This window comes from Notamacropus eugenii, chromosome 1, assembly GCF_028372415.1.
Source record: "Notamacropus eugenii isolate mMacEug1 chromosome 1, mMacEug1.pri_v2, whole genome shotgun sequence".
In the NCBI taxonomy this organism is placed as follows: Eukaryota; Metazoa; Chordata; class Mammalia; order Diprotodontia; family Macropodidae; genus Notamacropus; species Notamacropus eugenii.
This window is the reverse complement of record NC_092872.1, coordinates 296,325,241-296,339,705: the sequence shown is the minus strand read 5'-3', so window position 1 is coordinate 296,339,705 and position 14,465 is coordinate 296,325,241. Positions and strand designations below refer to the sequence as shown.

Sequence of the window (14,465 nt, the reverse complement as noted above, 5' to 3'; positions counted from 1 at the left end):
CATGGACACTGATATTAGTTCTGTCTTTCCAAATCATGCTTATAGCCCACTGGTTCTCAAACATTTTGGTCTCAGGACATCTTTACCTTCTTAAAAATTATTGAAGACCCCAAAGAGCTTTTGTTTATGTGGGTTATAGCTATCATTATTTACTGTATTAGAATAGTAAAAATAAATAAAATTTTAAAATATTTATTTATTAGAAATAGTAATAGACCCAATATACATAACATAAATGACAAATTTTTATGAAAAATACTATTTTCCAAAACAAAAAAATTCATTGAGAAGAGTGGCATTATATTACATGTTTTTGCAAATCTTTTTAATGTCTGACAATAGAAAAGTGCTTGGTTTTCATATTGACTTTTGCATTCAATTTATTGGGATAGGTTGTTTGGGTTGAAGTTTATGAAGGAAATCTGCGCTCACACAGATATGTAGTTGAAATAGGAAGGAGTACTTTCGTAGGCAAATAACATCTTAGTATTATTATGAAAATAACTTTGACCTTGAGGACCTCCTGAAAGGATTACAAGGTCCCCTCATAGGTCCATGGAACACACTCTGAGAACCAGAGCATTAAGCCATGATAGAGGCATTGCGAGCAAACGAAAGCATGGAGATTGAGTTTCATTTTTCCTTCTCCTTAGCTCAAGTTTAGCAGTAGTTCATGGTTATATTGCACTTCACAGTTTACAAAGTACTTTCCTCACAAAGATCCTATAAGATAGATAGTGCAAGGACTGTTATCTCCATTTTGCAGATGAGAAAACTGAGAATCATGAAGATTAAACATCTGCCAAGGTAAATCAATCAGTAAGCATTTGCTAAGTGCTTCTTTATTATGTACCAACCTGTTGGGGATACAGAAACACTCATAAAACTTCTCCTCTTCTCCCAAATATAAAGATATTTTCTTAGGGGAGGTCCTAGCTGTTGAGCAAATCTGGGAAGATGATATGTAGGAGGAGGTTGTATTTGGGCTGAGCTTTGAAGAAGGTCAGAATTCTAAGAGCGGTGGATAGAGGGCCAAGCCTGGAGTCAAGATGGCTCATCTTCCTGAGTTCAAATCTGGCCTTAGATACTAGCTGTGTGACCCTGGACAAGTCACTTCACTGTTTGCCTCAGTTTTCTCATCTGTAAAATGAGCTGGACAAGAGAATGGTAAACCACTCCATTATCTTTGCCAAGGAAACCTCAAAACAGGGTTATGAAGAGTCTGAAATGACTAAAGTACAACAACAAAGGATTCTAAGAGTTGGAGATAAATGTCACAGCCAGCCTTGGTTGCTTCATGCTTAGCCAGGAAGTACTTAATAACTGATTGTTGATTGATTTATTGTCTTCTGATTTGAGGTCCAGCCTCTTTCCATCACATCCCACTCCCTATCCTGTTGTACAGCCTCAGGAAAAAAACCCAAATCTGGGTCAAAGTAAAACCCCAAGGTACCAGCCCTCTGCTAAAAGAGGGAGTAGTCTGCTGCCATTTCTTCATCTAACTCTCCATGTACACAAAGGACAGAACCATGGTCTCTAAGCAAATGCCTGGGTTGCTCTCAGGGATGAGCATTCACTATACCTGGCCCACTAGTACTAAGAAAACCATCACCTATCATTGGAGAAAATCGACCAAAATCCATGTGATGTCCTCGATTGCCCCCTCCCCTTCTCTATGAAGTGTATTAGGACCCATGGTTGAGCCAGAGTACATATGAATCATCTGTAAGGAACTGAGTCAGGTAGAAAATTCAAGTCCATTTGCTGGGCATGGGGAAAAATAAAATGTTAGGCCCTAGAAGTGACCCTAAAGATCATCTTAATCTAGCTGTTCATTTTAGAAGGGCAAATCAGAGAGGGTGAACTTGTCTAAGCTCAGCTAGCTCAGCACAAAACCTAATTAGAACCCAGTTCTCCTGACTTCTTTCTCCCAATACTTCTTTCTATCACTAAACACTCATTCAAAACTTGATTGCTGGGAGTTGTGTGGTACAGAAACACAATCAAGTCCTGAGTGAGTACTTGCTGACAACAAAAAAGTATCCAGCATGATTCCAGTCTTTGTAGTATCATAGACTTAGAGATGGAAAACACTTGGATTAGTTGATCTAATCTGATTTAATTTCTTTAAGAGGTGAGGACACCAAGGCCCAGATAGTCTAAGTGATTTGTCCAAGGACACACGCAGGAAGTGAACGATAGAGACTTTCTCTGATCCAGCATTCTTCTTAGTGTGTGAAATGATTATCAACAATCAGTTATTCTTACCACATGATGCTTAGGTAACAGAGGGATTCAGGAGTGGTGAATCCCATGGGACCAGTGTGATTACCAAGTTTTGCAACCAATTCAAACAATTTGATACATGATTTGGAGTCTGGAGAGAGATGGATTTAAATCATATTATAGCTCAAAGGCGCCAGTACAGAGTCAGGAGGACCTGAGTTCAAATCTCACCTCAGATACTTGACACTCACTAGCTGTGTGACCTTGGGCAAGTCACTTAACCCCAGTTGCCTCTTCTTGGGTCATCTCCAGTCATCCTGATGAATATGTGGTCACTGGATTCAGATGGGTCTGGAGGAGAAGTGAGCCCTCCCTCACTCAAAACAAAGTCAAGTGCAAGTCATGTCATTACTTCTCTGATGGCATGGTCTTCTTTGGCAACAAAGGATGAACACGCACACAGTTAGGGCAAGGTGACTGGGATTTTTTCCAGGGGGCTAAAATTTAAAAGAGTGCAAATAACATGGTCCTAGAGTCATTCTTCTTATCTTCTTTCTGGACATTGTATCCCCAGAGAGCTCTCCCCACACAGACACAAAAACTAGTTAGAGTTCTGAAACTCACTAACTGTGTGACCATAGGTAAATCATTAAACTTCTCTGAATCTCAGTTTCTTCATTTGAAAAATGGGATAATACCTAGAGTACTTAATTCATGAGGTGTTGTGAGACTCAACTGAGATAAGAAATGTAAAGTGCTTTGCAAATCTTAAAGCTTTACGTAAATGCCAGCTATCATTATTAACATTACAACTAATAATAAGAATTTTGTTCTCATCTTTTTGAATACAGTTCAGATAGAAAGGATCCTGAGGCAAACCACTATCCTGCTACTGTGTTTTTTAATCTAATGTTTTGTGAAATCTTGCACAAGTGGATAAAATACTTTTCTCTGTAATTGAATGAAAATATTGGAATGTAAGCTTATCTTCCATGGGTTCACTGAAAGTATCTTTTAGACAATTCCAGTAGCAGACAGAATGAAGGCAGTGATATGTAACCCATTCCAGCTCCCACATGAATTTTATCTCCTCTGCTGCATTTCTAAATTTTGAAAGCATGTTGTTCCATATAGATCGAATATTATGACATTTATTTTTTAAAATTGGTCTTGAGTCTTTATCGATCACTGTTATATTTGTGTGATTGTGGGCAACAGTTCAGTCTGTAAAAATGGTATGTTCCAACAGTTTATTGGCTAAGATCACCAAGAATTTTTTTTTTTTTTTGGCTGGGGGAGGCAAGTCCTGTATTTGTAGTATGAGGATTTGTCATCTATCAAGCTGCAAAAGACTGAGCAAGCTTCTGATGCATAATTCTAGCCACCAGGTCAAGCCTTGCTAAGTATTCAGTAGGTGCTACATTTTTACAGTCTATATAGTTGTGTGCCATAGTTTCTATGCCATTTCCCTGTGTCGTTTACACTGATCACTAAGTCAGAACTTCTATAGGATAACCATTCAGTAATTTCTGGTGGCAATGTTCTTTTTCTGAAATGCTATCTTAAACCCCTCCATTACCCTACCTCCCCCCCACCCCAAATCAGCCATTTCTTTGATGCTTCCTTGGTGACGTTGTTCACTGAGTTGACATAAACGTCATCCATGAAGCACTTTTTAATTCTGTTTTAGATATTAGCTGTCTCATAGACTCCATCTGATGGTAAATCACTTTCAATTACACTCAATAGATCCAATAGCATTTACCTGTTATCAGCCTTTACTCAGCAAAGTGATGTCTGCTTGTTCCAAAAGTATTTCTGTAGGTTTTTGACCTGTAAATTATGTGCTCTAAGATACCTATCGACAAAATGCAGTATAAATGTGTTAGCACTTTCGTGTAGTTTGTTCAATAATTACCGAATCACTAATAAGTTTCTTTTTACGACCCTACAACTTTTTGGCACACATTTCGCTCAGTCAATATGTTGTTTTCTTATGTGTCTCTAAATTTTTTTCATGATACTGTAAATGCTTTTTATAAAGTACTTAAACATGTAATTCACTTATATTTGAGGGAGTCATTGCTGTTCTCATCTTCTGGTAATAGATACGTGATGCTTTCTGTTAAGCTGGTAAAGTGCCTTGCTAATAATTCATGCTCTCCTATGGAACATCTGAGCCAATTATTATGGATCTTATTGATGACAATGACGGTGGATGATGATGATGATGATAATAATGATGTTTTCATCTTTATGTTCAATGAAGTACAGATAGAAACAGTCCTAGAACAAGTCACACTATCTCACTACTATTGTGCTTTTATGTTTAATGTTCACCTACTATTGTGCAAGTAGATAAAATGATTGATTTTTTTGTAATTGAATTAAAGTGTTGGGATGCAAATTCATCTTCTGTAGACTCACTGAAAGCCTCTTTGAGATAAGTCCGGTAGCAGACAGAGTGAAGCTCTGTCTTCTTGCCTTTCTCCCCTCTCTCCTCCCTCCCTTCTCTCCTCCCTCCCTTTTCTCTATCTCTTCCCTTCTTTCTTAGTCTCACCTTCCCAGTCACAAAAAAAACTTGGGATCCAAACAGAAAGTGTTCCTTTGTGGGGAGGGGGAATGTAGGATGGAATGGGAGGGGTAATGGTGCACAGAGAAGGAGGGCTAAGTCATATGGGCCTGCATATTCAGTGCCCCAATTCCATTTAAAACTATTCTGTGTCACCAAAGTAAGGTAAAAGTATGACGTTTTTATTCCTTTTTGGTTGTGGGAGAAAGACAGCAACCTTAGAATCCTCAAAGATGCTGACTCCTGGCCCAAGGTAAATAGGAGGGAAGGGAAGGAAGGAGGTTATAATAGAGTCAGAGAGATATTAATGATATTGTATATATGTTATTACTTTTATAGAAGACATTAGAGTTCTCAAGGGACTTTCACACATTTATATCATTTTCAAAACAACTTATGAGGTAGGAAAAACAGGATTATTAACTCCCTTGGATAGACAAGTTGTGACAAGCAGGCTGCAAGATGGAACCAATGAGTAACTTTGAAGAACAGGATTAAAATATGTCATTAAGGAAATGTAGGATAAAAAAGGAAAATGTTCTGGTCACTTACTGAGGGTAAGGTACAATAACTGGAAAGACCACGTGCTCCACTCCACTTGATGTCAGAAGAAAACAGAGAAGTCTTCTGAGCACTTTAGGTGGATCCACTGTGGAGACTTTATGGGAAGATGTGGGTAATAATATCCCAGGATGGACAGATAATGATGGCTTTCAACCTATATGGAAACTGGACCAATCTCCCAAATTGTTGCCATCACAGATGATTTGAGTACTTACGTACAAGAAATTTAGAGTCACTGTTACAAAAGATGGAGCTGAAACAAGAACTCAAGTCCTTTCATTCACAGTTCAGTGCTCCTTCCAAGTCTCTTATCTCACAGCCTCTCAAATGGCTTCAAATTCCTACTTGGAAGCTGGAGTGATTTTCGTCAATAATAGCCCCCAGCCCAAACCTCAGCGGCTCATTGTTTAGATTTTGATGATTTAGAATGAGTGTAAATAGCAACTGTTTTCTGTTCTGCACAGAAACTTTGAGGGTCTTCCCCTCACAGATTGATATTTTTGCGATCAATTCAAAGGTTGGATGGGGTATACATTCAAATTGAATCTAAAGCTACTCAGCTGGAAGATGTAGGCTAAGTTGGCTTCCACCAATGCCTTCAGCCTGACCAGTCTGCTGAGCCTTGCCCCTAGTGACAGGCTTGTCAGGGAGGGGAATTGAAGGCAGAATCTCTCAATCTGAAGTGACCTCTATGACTTTCTAGTCCAACCCTGTGAGAGCCATCTCCAGTTGTCCTGATCTATATCTCACCACTGGACCCAGATGGCCCTGGAGGAGAAAGGGAAGCTGATGACTTTGCACAGCCCTCCCTTACTTAAATCCAATTCACTTGAGTTATTTTGAGAATGAAGGATAAAGAATAAGAGATATTTTTGTGATGGTAAATTAGGTCATCTTTTGTCTTTACCTTATCCTTAGTCATTGAATAAGCATCACTTCAAACCAACTGAGGCCTGGGAAAAAAACCTTAATTTAGAAAGATCAAGGTCATCCACTGCATCCCAGCCATTACCAGTCATCTTGACTTTTGTCTTGCTACTGGACTTCGATGACTGGAGGAGAAACTGAGGCAGCTCTGATGCACTTAAATCCAATTCACTCACTAGTCAAGACATCACCTTCATGATGTCATTGGTCCTCTTCAAGAATGAAGATCAAACTACAAATTCCTCCTTGGTATCCTGGCACCATCAGCACTGACCTGGATACAATCCAAACAGAATTTACCTCAAAGTTCATTTGCATGTACAGCTATTACTTAGCCCCTGATCATGTTCCCCAAAGTTCTCTATCACAGTCTAAAATCTAAACCCACCTAACACTGGAAGCTAACTCAGTGTTCCCTCTGTCCTCCTTCGCATCCAGTGTATGTAAGTCTCAAAGATACAAATCATCTGTGGTTCCAACAATCTGGGAGATTGGTGCAGTTTCCATACAGATTGAAACCCATAGCATTGCATCCATTAGTTACTACCTGCAAACCATGGAACTGTATCTGTAGTTTATTAATGACTCCCTGAGTTTGTGAGGAAAAAAAAAACAAAAGCAGGGTAGATAATTTGAGCCCACTGAGTATTGTATAGCTTCTCCATAGTGTTTCTGATATGCCATCTATGTAGTCACATCCTAGGAACACACATCAAGAGAGAGCTAGATTCAACTCCCCTCACCAACCAGCTGTAACTGGGGTGAGGTAAACATGACTTTTCTTAAGGTGCCAAAATTTAGAGAGCGACAATGCCGTTGATCTAAGGCATGATTCACATGACAATATTTGCTCTAGGATCCCATGACACTGGGGTTGGGTGAATTAGACAGGTTGAGGGAGCAAGGAAAGAGCAACGAAGAGAAGTTTTGTAAGAATATAGAAGCCACTAGATGAGCATACTGGCTGTGAGTTTGTTCCCTGAGTGTGTTCTTCATCTGTACTGATTTTAAATCTTTCCCCTTCTTCCCCTACTGATCAGTTTAGAAATTCGATCAGATTCCACAGGAGTCAGATGTGAGTGTTTCCTAGTTACATGTTATGGAACAAAAGAAGGAAGACATCCCTCCCCTATCCTGACTGTCAGTTTCTCCAGGCAGAAATCCCCACCAGGAAAGCTGCCTTTAAATTCTTTCTATTCAGAGGAATGTACTGGCCTTTAGCCAAGATCAAGAATAATGCTCTGGCCCCATTCTCACCCCTCATCTTTCTTTCAATCTGTATTCAGGAATAAAATTGTGGGTGCATCTTCCCACCATCTATCTTGCTAGTCTGGCCCAGACTGGGAGTGACTTGGCAGCTTGTGTTGTGTACCTTATGAGGCAAGAAGAGAAGACGGATGTTTGAGGCACTATTGCTGGGCCAGAAAAGCTCTTTTTTTCTTCAGAGGGTGGTCATGATATGGTTTGGGGTGCTGGGAACCCCAAAATTCAAGCATGCAGGGCAGGTTTGCCTTGAAAGAATTTGACCTCTCAAGCCTTCTTTCAGTGAGGCTTTATTATAACACTAGTTAGGTGTGCAAGATTTCTAGTAAATCTGTATTGTACTGTATTGTACTGCCAATAGAAGCAAGTGAGATTCTAACTGAATCTGCGCAATTTAATGGGGGTAAGATTGACACTTTTATACAGAAAAAGGGGAAAAGGGTCAGTGAAAAGATCTTCATGGGATTAAAGAATGGTAAGTAGTCTGGGGTGGGCCAGGGGCAAACAGTGCAAAGAGTTAAGTGGTCTGAGAGCCACAGTGAAAGAGAGTTAAAAGAATTATTGAGTATCTAGGTGGACTGGGATGGACCAGATGCCTCAGGCAAAGTATCAGGGACTGGATTGTGTGTGGGAAAGTTCAAGTACAAAGACATGGTCTTTTCCTTTTAGGATTCCAAGTCCTATCCTCATCAGTCAGTCCAACTTTCTGAGGGGTACCTGGGGTTCTACAATACCTCTCAGAAGATCTAGCCCTCCTTCACACAGTCCTCAGCTCACAGATGTAACTAGAATTTCTGGTACCTGATGAAAATTCATTTGAGTCAGAGGTAATGGAAGAAGGAAGAGGGAATGAGGATTGTGTCTAAGAGATGATGACCATTGCTGTACATGGTTGAGATGGACTGGAAGCAGAAATCATGGCTAGTTGGGAAGTTGGGAAACTAAGAAGCCAAGGTGTTTGGAGCTATAATCCTACTACTGAGTTCTCTGATAGAATATTCCTTTTAAATATTATTATGGTAATATAGTTGGGGCTGGATGGAAAGAAGACTGATGTGAACATTGTACTTACTGGAGAGGTAGGAGAATCATTTGAAGGTTCATTAAGGATAGTTGCAAGTATTTGGACAGGATAAAATGAACTTAAAAGGAGAAGCAGTGTTACATCTCCCAAGGAATCATCCTGATGTAATAATTAATAATGATGATAATGATGGAATAATGATGATGGTGATGGAATGTACAGAGTGTGTTAAGGCTTGCCAAGCACTCTACAAATAGCTCATTTTATGCTTACAACAACCCTGGGAAGTAATCTATTATCACTCTGTGATAATTTTGCAGATGAGGAAACTGAGGCAGGCAGAGGTTAAGTGATTTGTCCAGAGTCACACAGCTTGTCAGAGCTGAACTCCTTCGTTGTATCCAATTTTGGTACTCTATCCATCGTACCACCTAAGGGTCTTGTGTGGTGGTTTTGTTCTCCTGAACCAAATCCTTTTTTTGTAACCAACAAGTAATAATGCCAAAGGAATCTTACATACCGAGTGAACCACTGATTACAAGCTGTGAACTGGAAACTGGGTGGAGAAGGGCCAGAACTTCTGACAAGCATCGCAGGAACCCTAGGCTTCCTTCACAGGGTACCTTCAGACCAGCCCCTTGAAGAAAAAAAAGAGCTTTTCTGGCCCAGTAATAGTGACAACAGAGACCAAGAGGCACGCCAGCTTGCCAGCTCCTCCCCCTGGCCCTGTGTTTTAAGGAGCAGCCAGCTTTAGAGAGGATGCCAAGAAATGTATTGTCAACACATGGAAAGCTAGGTTTCCATGAGAACTAGAAAATGGAAGGAATAAGAAAAGAAGAGATCTGGAATGAAGAATAATTTGTTAACAAAGAGCTCTTAGATTTGAGAGGATAATTCTTCCAGCTAATCTAAGTGTCTAAGGCCACGTTTGAACTCATTTCTTCTTAACTCCAGGCCCAGAAGACAAATGAATTTGCTTCCCAAGTCAGACACAGTCATTTTAGCTTCTCAGAACCTCTGTTTCTTCTTCTATAAAATGGAGATAAGAATTATACTGCCTACTTCATGGGCTTGTTGTGAGGAAAGTGCTTTACAAATCCGAAGAAACTATCGAGGGTGTCCCAAAAGTTGCAGTTCATTTTTAAGCTTTATTTAGACTTTAGCAGTATAAATGGTACAAAGTTATCCCCAAAACCATCATCAAAATAATAACTATTTAAATTTATTTTATGCTTACTTCATTTTATGAATTTTGAATAATTTTAATTTTAACAAGACAGGTTACCCTGTCATTATGTATCAGGCAAAAACAACAGTTTGTGAATGATACTTTTCTCAGACTGAGGTGGTCTGAGGTTGCTGGGAACCCTGAATGTCGGGAGGCAGGGGGTCTGCCTGGAAAGAATTCAATCACTCAAGCCTTCTTTCAGTCAAAGTAGCAAGGTTTATTGTACCACCAACAGAGCAGGCAAGATTCCTAATGAATCTGCAACTTGATGGGGGTGAGATTGATACATTTATATATACATATGTATACATATACATATATATGTGTGTGTGTGTGTATATATGCACATATATGTGTATATGTATATACACACATATATACATATGCATATATGAAAGGCAGTGAGATCTTGGTGGAATTAAAGAGTGACAAATAGCCTGAGGTGGGCCAGGTGCAACCATGAAAGGAGTTAAGTGATCTGGAGTGGGTCAAGAGCCACTATGAAAGGACTGCTAAGTATCTAGGTGGGCTGGGATGGGCCAGATGCCTCAGGAGAGCCACCAGTGATCTGTGCTGCTGAAATGTGTGGCAAAATTCAGGGACTGGGCTACTTTCAAAGACATAATCTTTTCCTTTTAGGGGTTCAGATCCCATCACCCCATCACCAGTCATTCTTTTCATCCCAGCAACTAGCGTAGAGTAGAGAATTAATGCTTGTTGATTGATTGATTTGTGTACATATATTATATAGTGGGGTAATGAAGCCCTACTCTTTCCTTACACACACACACACACACACACACACACACACACACACACACACACACACACACCCCATCTGTTAAGTAGAGCACATTCCATGGAGTCAGGCTTCTTCCTGGATACTTCCAAGTACACACAAACTAGGACCAGGAGGACTTTGGGATCCTGTGGCAGATATTTAAAGTATCAACTTCCAGGAAGAGGGTAATATTAGTTGTGGGTTAACATTTAATGTTTTCAGTCTTTTTGTTAATGTGTGCTCGTCAGTCTTTTGTTTTAAGCATTTCTTTTGTGTGGAAGAAATAAATAACTGTCCTATACCTGATCTACATTGTCCATTGAGTGCCTTTCTATTCCATTTTGGGGATACCCTAGCCATGAGCCAACCCTAAATTTTAAGTGATTTTTACCTAGGATTCCATGAGGGGATATAAAGGGCAAGAGACAATATAAAAGACCTTGATCACTGTTTTTAGAGACCATGTTACTCCAGGTCTGAGTCCAGAAGCTGGAGCCTCCTAGTGGGAGAAGGTGCCTTAGCTCCCTGGGGCAGCAGAAGTCAGTTCTTACTTGATATAATTGCTAACCCGTCCTTTCATATTCACCGCAGCTCTGCATTATCAGAACTACTTTGAGAACCATGTCCTCTGCTGAGCCAGGGCACATCTTCTTGTTAGCCAACTTCTCTAAGAGGGGTGTAGTTGTAGAAAACTGTTGCTGCCACCAGTCAGCTCTGTCTGTGGAACCAAGAAGCTACAGAATTCTTCTTGTAGCCACTCACAAAGAATCTCAGGATTGCTGTTTGGTCATCTGGGTTCATGGAAAAGAAACACAAGAAGAATAGAGAGAACCAGGTACCAAAGGTCCTAGGCTGACCTAGACAGTATATATGCCTGCTGCCATCTATGAGTCACTACCTCTCTCCCTCTCATGGGAAGTGAAAGAAAGAGGAGAGGAGAGAAAAAGAGAGGAAAGGAGAGAAGAGGGGAGGGGAGGAGGAGGGAGAAGAGGAAAGGAGGAGAGGAGAGAAGGAGAAAAATGAAGAAAGGGCAGAAGAAGAGAGGAGAAAGGAGAGGAGAGAAGGGAAAGAAAGGAAGAGAGGAGGAAGGGAGGAGATAGAGAGGAGAGGAGAGGAGGAGAAAAAGGAGAGGAGAGTTGCTTTAAAATGTTTTATACACATGCTACATCCTCTGATCCTCATATCCTTTGATTTAGGTATTATTTTTATCCCATTTTTCAGATAAGGAAACCAGATGACAGAGGTAAAGTCATTTGTCCAGGGCTACACAGATAGTAAGCACCTGAGGCAGGATTCAAACTCAGGTCTTTTCTGACTAAATCTAGAGCTCTATCTACTGTCTCCTCATGTAGGTGCCTGGATCCCATGAGTATATTACTTTTCCTCTTGACATGAAAGAAACCACTTATTCCAGGCTATCAGCTTGTGTTTTTCCATGTAAAGAGAATCATATATTCTAGGCATCAGTTTATGTTTTCCTGCCCTCTGCCCTTCCTCCCCTTCTTAAAAATGTCCTTGAGTGCTGGAGAACCAAGAACTACAAAGGACGACAAAGGAATCTGAAGAGACTCTCAGACAGCTTTGATATAGCTAAGGCAGCCTTCCCTGAAACCCATACTCATGCCCAAACACAGGCCAGGCAGCAGAGGAAGAGAAAATGTATTTGGTCCATCAGGCATGACCAGTCTCAAAATACAGAGTCAGCGAGAAGAATATTCCCCCACTCTAAATGGAATGGAATTGGATTCTATTAAAAACCACACTCATGGAGGCCCATCGCTATTAATATTTGCTAGGGGAAGGAAAAGGGAGAGGCTCCTGCCAAAGACTGGAGACCTCCAGCAGCTGGGCTGAATTGTTCCGTTGAGGGTGAGCCCAAATTTGAAAACTTCCCTTGCTATAGATGTTTTTGCTTTAAAAAAAAAAAAATCTATTTTTTAACAGTTTCAGAGCATGATCAGTTTGAGGCCAGGTGGAACTAAGGCAAAGCAGAAAATGTTCATAAAAATGCCCCTTCCCTACTGAATTGAAATAGGGTTGTGGAAGTCAGTATGAAGCTTTAAACTGCTTTATATGACCTTTGGCCCTTGAGCCATTTTGCTTTTGCTAACACTACTGTAGTTAGAGAGTTAGCATGAGAGACAACTCTGAACCCCTGGGTTAAAGTCCGGCCTTGGGCACGTATTGGAATTGTGATTCAGAATAAGTCATTTCTAGTGCTGCAGCAAAAGCTCTGAGACTGGAAGTTACAGGCGCAAATCCGCATTGGGAGAGGAAGTTTCTTCACCATGTGTTCCGTATATCAGTGAAACCACAGGTGGGGAGGGGATGGGAAAAAGTGAAGGAGGGGAACAAGGGTGGGGTAAGGAGAGAGACAGAGACAGAGATGAACAGAGGTAGGAAAGGAAAGGGAAGGAAACAAGTTCCTGAGGCATGGTGCTAAATGCTTAGCAGATATGATCTCATTTGAGACTCACAAGAACCCTGTGATGTAGGTGCTGTTATTATCCCCATTTTACAGTTGAGAAAACTGAGGTAGACAGTTCAAGTGACTAGACCAGGGTCACCCAGCTAGTAAAGACTGAATCTGAACTCAGGTGTTCAGACTGAAAGCCCAGTGCCCTGCGCCTGTCTCTAGCAGCTCTGGGGGTGGAGTGGTGTAGATGGGGGTGATGAGTGCATGGGGACCCATCAGGTAATACACCTGATCCTCCTGGCAGGTAAAAATGATTTCTTCCTCCATATGTTATCCTGGATCATTTTGTCTGACCCTTCCTTCACTCCAATCACCTTCAGCCTTGAAGGTGCGCACTTAACTTTTTGTACCTGTTATATCTTCCCCAGTACAATGCTTGCTTCTTGAAGGTAGAGATAGTGTCATTTTTCACTTAGTAAATCTTAAGTGTTGCATCTGATCAAGCATGTTGCCCTTCCATAGTGGGAGCATACCCAACCTAACAGTGACCCTGAGGAAAGGGAATGAACCAGAGTTTGGGAGGCTGGATCTGAGATCGGGTAATAGGCAAAAAGCACCCTCCACCCCACCCCAGGATGTTAGAACCTGGAGCACAGCCCTGGTGCCTACAGGTTCACCCTCTACTTCACTTCAGTAAGTAGAGATAGTGGAGAAAGCATCCTAGATGTAAAGAACAGTGAACAAAAGATTGGAGATGGAAAAGTGGGACTTGTTTGGGAGTAGTAAGTAGACCACAGACAATAAAGCTCAGTTGCTTGAGTTTGGTATTTGACTCTGGCCCTACTCTCTCATTTTACTTCCTGTTCTCCCCCACTTCTACCCCAAGGATTCTCTGATACCTTGAAGAAGGAGTAGAGGAATTGCTAAATCCTTAGCTAATGGCTCAAGCCTCTGCAGGCTCTACGTCCCTCTCATTCTTAGGGGCCCAGTGACTAGCACCCTAATTCAATTTAAGTAAACATTGAATTACCTTTCACAGAGGAGTATTTACTTCAAAGCTATAGTGAGAACAGACACTTTCACATGTCTTCCATTTCAAACATTTTCCTCCCAGTACATATAGGAATAGCCCTATCCAATACCAATCTTGGGGGTGGGTGGAGGATTAAGCTCACAGTTTTAGTTCAGTTCCTAAAGACCATTAATCCCACCAAGTTCAATTCCAAAGCCAGGACGTTTGTTCCTCAAAGCTTCACTGCTAGGTTTTTTACAACATCTGGCCCAGATCCCTGGACTCATGTATCATGGAGGTTTGTGCTTCTGAACTGGATCAGAGACTCCCCTCCCTGTACCTAAAATGAAAGAAAAAGCCAAAATCCCATGACCATTTCCCACGGGCACATGGCCTAAGTGAAAGCTAAGAAATGAAGTGACCCTCAGGGTCCACTCCCCTTTCTCCATACT

The 14,465-nt window shown here is 41.0% G+C and overlaps 1 protein-coding gene across 1 annotated transcript in view; it reads left to right on the top strand.

Moving 5' to 3' along the window:
• TTC9 (tetratricopeptide repeat domain 9) overlaps positions 1-4,637 on the top strand; it is a 59,210-nt gene extending 54,573 nt beyond the window's left edge. Inside the window, exon 3 of the mRNA XM_072629244.1 lies at positions 1-4,637. This exon is cut by the window's left edge and continues 1,907 nt beyond it. The gene's annotated coding sequence lies outside the window, so the exon portion shown is untranslated.
• The last annotated feature ends 9,828 nt before the right edge of the window (positions 4,638-14,465 follow it).